We start from the raw sequence: 10000 nt of genomic DNA, 5'->3' as shown, positions 1-10000 counted from the left end.
GCAACAGATGGGTGAGCATTTAGCTCGGAACACCGAGCAACATAATACGATGGTAAGAAACTGAACCCAAAAACAACGGTGAATGAAATGTGTTACAACTTAAGGGTTGCCATGCAATTGAATGATATATCTAGGCGTTAGAGTAAAATAAGTACTAAGAGCACAGAAAGGGTTTAGTTGACGAAGATGCAAATAGAAATTAAGGACACACAAATAAGATGGATAATTAGAATTAAAGAAATAAACACCATTAGCTTTTCGCTGCCGAAAGAAGTAGCATGAGAACAGACAGAATAAAAGAAAAAAAAAGAAAAAAAAACCTGAAACAGGGGAGGAGAGGGAGAAGGAGGAGGAGGATAGCCAAAAGTGAAGAAGGAGGATGGCCAATGGAGGAGGAAGATGTAGTGGAGAAGAAAAAAGGAGGAGGAAGGAAAAGTGGAAGAAGAGGGGGTGGAGTTAGAGGTAGAGCAGAAGGAGAAGAAAGAGGAGAAAGAAAGGAGAAAAGGAAAGAGGAAATGGTGGACGTGGAGGAGGAAGACGAAGTGAAAGTGGAGGCAAAGGGGTAAGTGGAGGTGGAGGTGGTGGAGAAAGAGGAGGAGGAGGAGGCAGTGGGGAAGACCCAACCGACACGAGTCCCCATCACATTTGCGGTTTAATCCTGGCCTTACTACCACCATATTTCATTAGGGGCGGTGAAAACACCCGGGGCAAGGAGATATCACCTTTGTTCATCTGGTCATAGGGGGAATATTAGCCTGTCAGAAGTAGATGGACAATTGAGATAAAGAAAAATAGACCTTGGAGCCTTGTGGTATAAGAGCTTCCATCCTTTATCTCGCTTTATCAATCTTTGCGAGCCGAAAAGTTAAACTTGAGCTGCACTTAAAACCATTTAGGTTTTTATGGATTTTTTCTTCTTCTTTTCTTTTAAGATGGCGGCTGTTCCTGAATCGAACGCTCGAACCCACAGATGTTCGAGTGCAAATTCGAGCTAATGGACACCGGGGAACCGCTTTTTGGACTTGTGCTTTTCTCTTGATTTATCGAATTTATCGGGACTTTTTTTTCGTGGTTTGAAGAGCTGGTACCCGCCCGGAGCTCAACATTGCACACAGTCTAGAACAGTTCATACAAGAATGCAGGAGACGGTGTCCGGGGTATGCCGCTACGGTGACGATGTCCGGAGGAAGCTGAGGTCACCTGAGGTCACCTGAGGTCCGGGGTGAACATCGGTTGGGTCCCATTGCTCAGACTGGATGCCCTCCCTAACCTCTCCGCCGTGGCCGGGATTCGAATATACGTCCGAAATCCCCCACGCGGTTACCAGACACGCGCAGTACCACTTCGTTCTCGTTACAGTAAACCTTTGCACTATGGAAAATATTTTCCCTTGGCTGAATTGAATCCCCTGGCTGAAGTCACAAAGCACAGCGAAAATGCTAATCGTGATGAGCAGTAGGTCCAATCTTTCCTCTGTAGAGGGGTTTCCTTTAAATAAATAAAATAGGACGGTGGTTGCGAAAAAAAAAAGATGGAAGCGTGTTCACATCGGATACCAAGACTACTTGCCCTGCGTGTCCAAACAAGTAGGGCAAAGATGACGACCTCAGAACTCCTCGTAGGGTGATCTTCTCTTACACTTGTGAGATTGTTCGTATGAATAGAAGCGCTGGTAAACTTCAGTTCTCCCCAAGTTACTCTTGTGAAGTAGTTATATTAAATTCAATTAACCCCTCCTTTGCTGAATGACAGTTTTCATTTCTTCCTAACCGCCTTCAGACGTTTTCATTTAGCCGTGTGTGGTTAGTAGGTAGCGAGGGTGTTAACGTGGTAACTCAACTGTGAAAATTAAACAAAACTCAAACACAAGACGACAAACACGGACGAAGAAAACAATCGAACACAAAGTGCATGCAGACAAAAACGATTACTGTACATTCACAGACCAAAGCTCCTTCCATCGAGAGACTCCCTATTATCCGAAACTTCAAGTTTTCGGATAAACGATATTTTCGGATAATTGAAGGTAAAATTTTCCGGGCAGTTGACGACGGGATGTGTTTTGTATTTTTATTCTGGCAGCCGCTATATATATTTTTTCATTTATGTTAGTCCTTCTGTATTAAAAAGATCAAACTTGTCGCTGTCAACCCTTTCACTTCGATGTGGCAAAATTACCCAATCCTTCCCGAATCTCCATTCCACTATTGGGCTAAATGTTCAATTCTGAAGGAATCAAAATGGTGTATAATACACATAAATCATATAATGTTGGCGAGGCTCGGATAATGGCTGTTCGAATATGGGAGGGATTGTTCTGTGGCTATAGATTGAAAACGTGTACATGAGCGAAAAGACTTGCGTATCATTAGAAAACGAAGGTACACGTCTCAGAAGACAAACTGTATAACAATATTACACAGAATTTATTAAAGAAGTGTAACGAAAGCGCTCTAACTAATCTTCATAGAAGCTGACATAAGTTTTCAGAATACTAAACCTAGAAATGAATGAAAAAAATTGAATAATCTGCAATCTAATGCTCTTAGTGGTTTTAATATATATTAAAACATTGTTCTATAATTTCAACCATAACGACTTTCTATGCACACAGGAAAGTACAGACATGGAAGCTCATCAGATGAGCACAGTCATGGGCACAAATAATGACTCATAATGTAATTCTTAGTTAAATGTAATTTTGGCTTTTGAGTATGTGATAAAGGAAGTATACATTAATTATATTTCAAAAAACTTTTGGTTTCAGTATTTTTCTATTGCATTAGAAGAACATCAATAGAGTACAGTCATGGGTAAGAATAATGACTCATACTGTAAATCTTGGTAAAATATATTTTTGGCTTTCGAGTGTGTGATTAAGTTAGTATACATTAATAACCTTTCAAAAAGTTTCTGGTTTCAAAATTAGATTGCATCGTTTTAACAACATTTATTGGTCTTAACTGTGTAACAAAAGTCACTGGTTATTACAAAGAAATATGTGATCATACCTCGAGAAGGGGAAGTCCCACGCACAGTATTCTTAAAAAAAAAAAAAAAAAAAAAATTATGATGAAAGAAAAAACTTATGACAGTTGAAAATCAAACGCGGTACCTGCAACAAAAAACACGCTTAATCGTAAAACCCCCAAATCCGTTGAGGTAAACACAGTGTGAAAACACGAAGAAAATAAATATACATGAGACATAAACATACAATGATCGGACACAGACTCAGAATCTTGGTTTGACTTTCTAACTTGTCTCTCTATGTTTTTGTTTTCATATCTGAGTTTGTGCAGGGTTCGACCTCTCTCGCAAGTTAGAGCGTCGCTACTTGCGGCGGAGATCGAGGTGACGGTGGTTCGAATCCTGCAAAAACCCATATATGAAGACAAAAATGTAGGGATACAAGTCCCAGCCACAGTAGGTTAACAATAACTGAACAAGGAACTAATGAAGACAAATATCATCTCAAAAGAAAATCACACACGTACTTTTACATACAATATATACCAGTAACCACGTGAACAAAAACACGTAGCACTTTTCGCCCCATAGGCTTGTCACATATATTCAACTTGTGACTTCCCTGTTCCTAACAGGGCTAGCGGCCTCCTCCCACTCCCAACCTTCCTCTCCCATTCTTTCTCCCCCGTCCAACATAGGAAACAACTTCCCCTCTGTTTCCCAAATTGTATCACCAATACTGTATGGTATCAAATTCTATATACTGGGTTACGTTGGACTATCTTATATAAAATGTTTACAAACAGAAGTGATGTTCAGCAGTTCTTCTGAGGATTATAGATTTCATTAAAAAAATCAAATAAAATCCTCTAATACTACTTATAAAAATCATTACATTAACATTTGGATTAGAATGTGTTAGGTTAGATTACATAAGGTCAGGTCATCTTTCTCGTTCTGCACTTTGGAACAACCTATAGTACTAGACACTTCTCTAAACTTCATTCTCTCCCCCTCATCCTTCCTTCCTTTCCTTTGATCGTCTTCTCATCCTTCCCCTCTTCTCCTCCCCTCTCCTCTTCCTCCCCGTAAGTTTGTAATCCTCATCATGATTTCTTCCTTCCATCCCCATTAATTTCCTCCTCCTTCCTCCCTCTTCCCCCTCCCTCCTATGAGCCTCTACTTAACCCTCATCATGTAATCGTGTTCGAAAATTGCCCTCTGCATGCGAGGGAAGGCGGCTACAAAACAACCAAAATTACAATTCAAATCCCGAAGACAATTTGTCCGAAACCGGGGAAATTGCTGGGATGTAAGCGGGGCCGTCCACTCTTCCTTTCCCCACTTCCCCTGAGTCTCACCCCTTTCAAGGCGACCTTAAATCACCTACGAATAAGAGCCAAAGCCAAAAGGGTGCTTTCTACCTGACAGAACAAAAGTAAATGGAAAGGTAGGTTATATAGCTGCGGAGAGAGAGGAAGCTTTCATGTAGGTATAGACAGAATGGCTTTTTTCTTTTTCCATGTTCGTTCACATGCGTGTATATATATATATATATATATATATATATATATGCGTGTGTTTATGTGTGTGTGTGCGCGCGCGCGTATATGCGTGTGTGTGTGTGTGTGTGTGTGTGTGTGTGTGTGTGTGTGTGTGTGTGTGTGTGTGTGTGTGTGCATGTGTGTGTGTGTGAGTGTATTTGTGTATGTATGCATGCACGTATCTATGTGTTTTACAGGACTTTATCAAAATATTGCCCTCCTTCCTAACTAGTTTCTGTCATAATTAGGCTACCCATGAGCAGGAACTCCACGAGCATAACCCGGGTGGTGATGGGTATAGTAAGTAGTTGTTATAGTCGCCATTATTTTACAATGTTTTTCGATAGACTGAATCTGTATTGTTTTGAAAATTTAGTTAATAGCTAAATACAATACCCTTAAAGTACATGTTAGTTTTCACTACCCTTAAGAAAAAATCGGTCAGCTATTAATGCATGAATTTACTCAATAGAATTTCGTAAAAATTTAAATTGAAATCACTAACACCCTCCCTACCACCCTCCCAAACTGAAAGTCACCCCTCCCTTTCAGCTTGTTTACACTCAACGCTAGCACATCCACCATCCTTCTCACAAAATACCTCCAGTATCTTTCCTTTACATAAGAATATAAGAATGAAGGAGACGGCAAGAGACCATAAGGCCTACACTAGGCAGCTCTGTATCCATCACAACCTGTCATCCCCATCCATAAATTTGTATAATCGTTTCTTCATTAGTATAACGACATACAAATAATGACCCAAATACAAAGGGTCTGGTGGGAGTCTTCTCAGGCCCTCTCATGCTATGACATTTTGTAGAAGGAAAATACAGAATGGGAGATGCCTATTACCCTCGTTCCAATTAGTTGCATTTTACGATGTGAAAAAAAAGTTGTAATAGAATTCTTTCCCTCCAACCACCACTGTGGTATCATTTTAGGTAGGATCACAAAAGTGGTAATGGGCAAGATCAGAGGAACAGCAAAAAGACCGTACTGTATCCATAAATGATACATAACACTTCAAAGGTAATAAAATCCTTATCTTACAAAATATAATTCTAACTACCAGTATCTGCGCGAACTCCGTTCAGGAGCCGCGCAGGGTACAGACTGTCGGGCGTGCTCTCAGGTGAGCTTCGTCTAACATAAAAATGTTTGGGTTGACAATCTTGTAGGTTGCCACATTGGATGCTAGCGTTGAACATAGGGCTGGGAAAGGTTACAGCAGTAGTTGAAAAGCATCATAATTTCTTGATGAACAGAGATTTTAAGCTCTAACAGACAAATAATGTTTAGCTCTGATCTTTATGGGCGCTCTAAAACAGCCCCTAAAGTGTGAACATGCAGTCAATACCCCCAGTACGGGGGTAAATGAACGTGCATATGCGAATGTATACCTATACCTATACATATACAAATACATATACATATACATGTACATGTAAATATACATATAAATATATATATATACATGTACATGTAAATATACATACAAATATATATATATATATATATATATATATATATATATATATATATATATACATATGCATGAACACGCGTGTAAACATACATATACATATACATATACATATACATATACATATTTCCTGTTTACTAAAAAAGCCCTCGGGTTTATTTTTACGAGTATACATTTTCGTTCCATCTGTTAGGTCCCCTGCTCGTGCAAGAGCCACCAGGGTACTACATATCAGTCTGGAATGAGTAGTCGGAAGCTGATTCAGAAGTGCCTAAGTAATTAACCATTAAGTTTGAAATATGTGGGCATTCAAATACAAAATTGCCCCGGGAGAGATGAGCGTCTCGGAAACTCCGGTAATTCTCTTGTTGAAGTCATGATAACAAAGCAGGGTCCTCCTCTCTACTTTAAAGCTAGTTGCACTTACTGATGTAGAGTCTGCTCGTCTATGATTCACGAGAGCTCCTGCCCCTCCCCCGTTTATGTTTTGTTTATGTGTTGCTGTTGTTGTTGTTGCTGTTGCTTGTGTTTTTGGGTCTGGCTATTTGTTTGTTTGTTTGTTTTGGATGTATGAGGCGAGCGTTCTTAGTTCAGGTGTGGACGTAGGCTGGAATGGGGTCCATAGGGACCGAGACCCATTCCTTGTTTATATCCGCAGTATAAAGTAATTTGATATTGATTAAAGATAGGGTAACATTTGCAGAAAAAAAAAAAACGCCCGATGTATTCTAAAACATGCTGAACATTTTAAATATATATATATATTTCTATCATTTGCTACGTTTTTATTCTTTATCGTTTTCTTTTCAAAATTGACGTGTCTGTTTCCCTTATTTTTTTATCGTAATTTCACATTTCAACGTTACGAGTATTTTTGTTTTGTGACATTTACCCAAAAAAGGAGTTGTTGTTTATGTCATGGAATCTGCCATTCATTTTATTAATTTACGTTTTCGTGCTGTGAGGACGCCAGTTATGTTTTTCAAACATTAATGGATAAAATATTCCATTCAGACATTTTTTCGTCAAGATTTTTTAGTTTCTTGTAATAACTAAACCAATTAGTAAACAATGGGTTTTTTCTTACATTGTAGTGTTGGAATATTATGTATTTGTGTGTGTGTGTGTGTGTGTGTGTGTGTGTGTGTGTGTGTGTGTGTGTGTGTGTGTGTGTGTGTGTGTGTGTGTGTGTGTGTGTGTGTGTGTGTGTGTGTGTGTGTGTGTGTGTGTGTGTGTGTTTGTGTGTGTATGTGTGTGTGTGTGTGTGAGTGTCTATGTGTGTGTGTGTGTGTGTGTGTGTGTGTGTGTGTGTGTGTGTGTGTGTGTGTGTGTTTGTGTGTGTATGTGTGTGTGTGTGTGTTTGTGTCTTTGCATGTGTGCGTGTATGGCCGAGAAATTAGTTTTATACTTTCCATTTTTTTTTTTTTAGAGTGGAGATCGAATTAAGCTATTATGTGTGGGTAGGTTAATAGCATTCTTTAGAGTGAATTCCATTGACTGGATTGAGATAAATATAGGTATTAGAGGTATTCAAATAGGCCAAGGGCTTTAACAAGAATGGTGTAGAAAAGGTAATCATACTAAGACAAGAGGGTAGGACTCGTAGTGATGGGCTCAGATTAGTCAAATTTAGGTTTAAGATTGAAATAGGCAAGAACTGCTTTACTAACAGAGAGGTTAACGAATAAAATAGAACTATTAACCATGTAGTGTGCACTGAAACAATTTGTTGTTTTAAGAGAAGATGAGATAACTTCAAAGTCAGGAATGTAAGGTGGTAAGGAGCGTGGAATTGCCTATTGTAGGCCTTATGCTTTCTCGCAGTCTTCTCCATTCTTACACACACACACACACACACACACACACACACACACACACACACACACACACACACACACACACACACACACACACACACACACACACACACACACACACACACACACACACACACACACACACACACACACACACACACACACACACACACACACACACACATATTAATCACGAAGAACTCACAGTCGGACTGTGGGTTCTTCGTGATTATTATTTACAAATGTGCTACAACATTGTGTCTAAGTGATATATATATACATATATATATATATATATATATATATATATGTGTGTGTGTGTGTGTGTGTGTGTGTGTGTGTGTGTGTGTGTGTGTGTGTGTGTGTGTGTGTGTGTGTGTGTGTGTGTATGTGTGTGTGACTTTTAAAAAATCGCAAAACCTTGCAATTTGGTTAACTTTGACCTATCCTTGAAGGTGTTTTTGTCGTGTATCGTTTTAGCTGAAGCCAATTGATCTTTGTATTCATAAACAAAATAACATCCATATCTCCATAACACTTATTTGAGGTATTCTTAGGGAAATTTTGATTTCAGTCTTGAGGAAGTAAAATCAAGGAATAATTATACAAATTCCCTTCACGTGGCTAAGAAGTGACGCCATATTGTTCTGTCTGTGTTCAAAATCATTGAACGTCTATGGGTGAACATCGGACAAATTCTGTATACGCAGACACAGGTTAAGCAGTTCTCTCTCTCTCTCTCTCTCTCTCTCTCTCTCTCTCTCTCTCTCTCTCTCTCTCTCTCTCTCTCTCTCTCTCTCTCTCTCTCTCTCTCTCTGTCTCTGTCTCTCGCTCTGTCTCTCTCTCTCTCTCTGTCTCTCTCTCTCTGTCTCACTCTCTCTCTGTCTCACTCTCTCTCTGTCTCACTCTCACCTTCACTCTCACTTTTTTTGCATCTCAACTGCGGTCGCACATCCGATGTTTCAACGGGAACGATTTTCTCTTTAAGAAATTTTTGGTTTTCGGTTCCGGATGACGCCCATAAGGTTTACGAGACGCCTTTCCCTCGCGATAACTTTACCTTGCGAAGACTGGCCTGAAATTGGCCGCTCCTCTTCTTCCTCTTCCTCTTTTTCCTCCTCCTCACCTCCTCCTCCTCCTCCTCCTCATTTTGTTCCTAATCCTTCTCCCCTTTTTTCTCCTCCTCATACTCATTCTTTTCTTTTTCTTTCTTCTCCTCTCCTTCTTTCCTCCTTTTCACTTTCCTTTTCTTTGTCCTCATCTTCTTTCTTCTTGTGTTTCTCCTCCCCATGCTTTTCCTCCTCCTGCTCCACTTCCTCCTCCTCATCGTCATCGTTTTCCTCCACCTGCTCTTTCTTCTCTTTGTTTTTCTGCTCCTTCTGCTCTTACTTTTCCTTCTTTTCCTGCTCCTCCTGCTCCTCCTCCTCCTACTCCTCCTACTCCTCCTCCTCCTCCTCCTCCTCCTCCTCCTCCTCCTACTCCTCCTCCTCCTCCTCCTCCTCCTCCTCCTCCTCTTCATTCTACTTCTTGTCTTCCTTGTTTTCGCCTCGTTTATCCTCCTTTTTCTCCTCCTCCTCCTCCACCTCCTTACCCTCCTCCACCTCCTCCCCTTCCTCCTACTCCTCCTCCTATGGTTTCAGTCCATTACGTGGTGTCTGGCTTGGTTTGGAGTAGAACCCATTTTTGATTAAAGAAGAATTTGCAAAGTGTGTAATCACAAGAAAACGAATCAGAAGAAGCTATTCCTCAAGGTCTCCTGGGTAGATTCTTCTGTATTCTCTTGTAGAAGGAAAAGCTCTTGGAAGTGTTTCTCAACTTTCAAAGCTTTGTGGGCCCCATACATCAACTCGTATATTCAGGGGACCCCTTAACATGAGATTAGATAGGTTATAGCCAATTTACTTTTGTATGTAAGAATTGTTAATAAATGGTCTTTTTTACATAGGAAAAAAGGAAAATATCTCGATTAAGACATATTGTGTAATCATGAATTATAAGAAATTGAGCCATGACAGAATTAGCTGTAACATGTGGAATTCCCTGTCCTATGAACTTTTAAGTAGGTTTCTGCGGGTCGCCTAGGAATCCGTAGCTTCCTGCTTGAGGAACGTTGTCCTATGGGACAAGAATGTGGGATTGTCAATATTGTCCTCAGAAAACTTTGAAAATATAGTGAGGTTGGT

This window comes from Oratosquilla oratoria, chromosome 27 (assembly GCF_046742065.1).
Source record: "Oratosquilla oratoria isolate Oo_2021 chromosome 27, ASM4674206v1, whole genome shotgun sequence".
Lineage (NCBI taxonomy): Eukaryota > Metazoa > Arthropoda > Malacostraca > Stomatopoda > Squillidae > Oratosquilla > Oratosquilla oratoria.
This window is presented reverse-complemented; position numbering follows the sequence as displayed.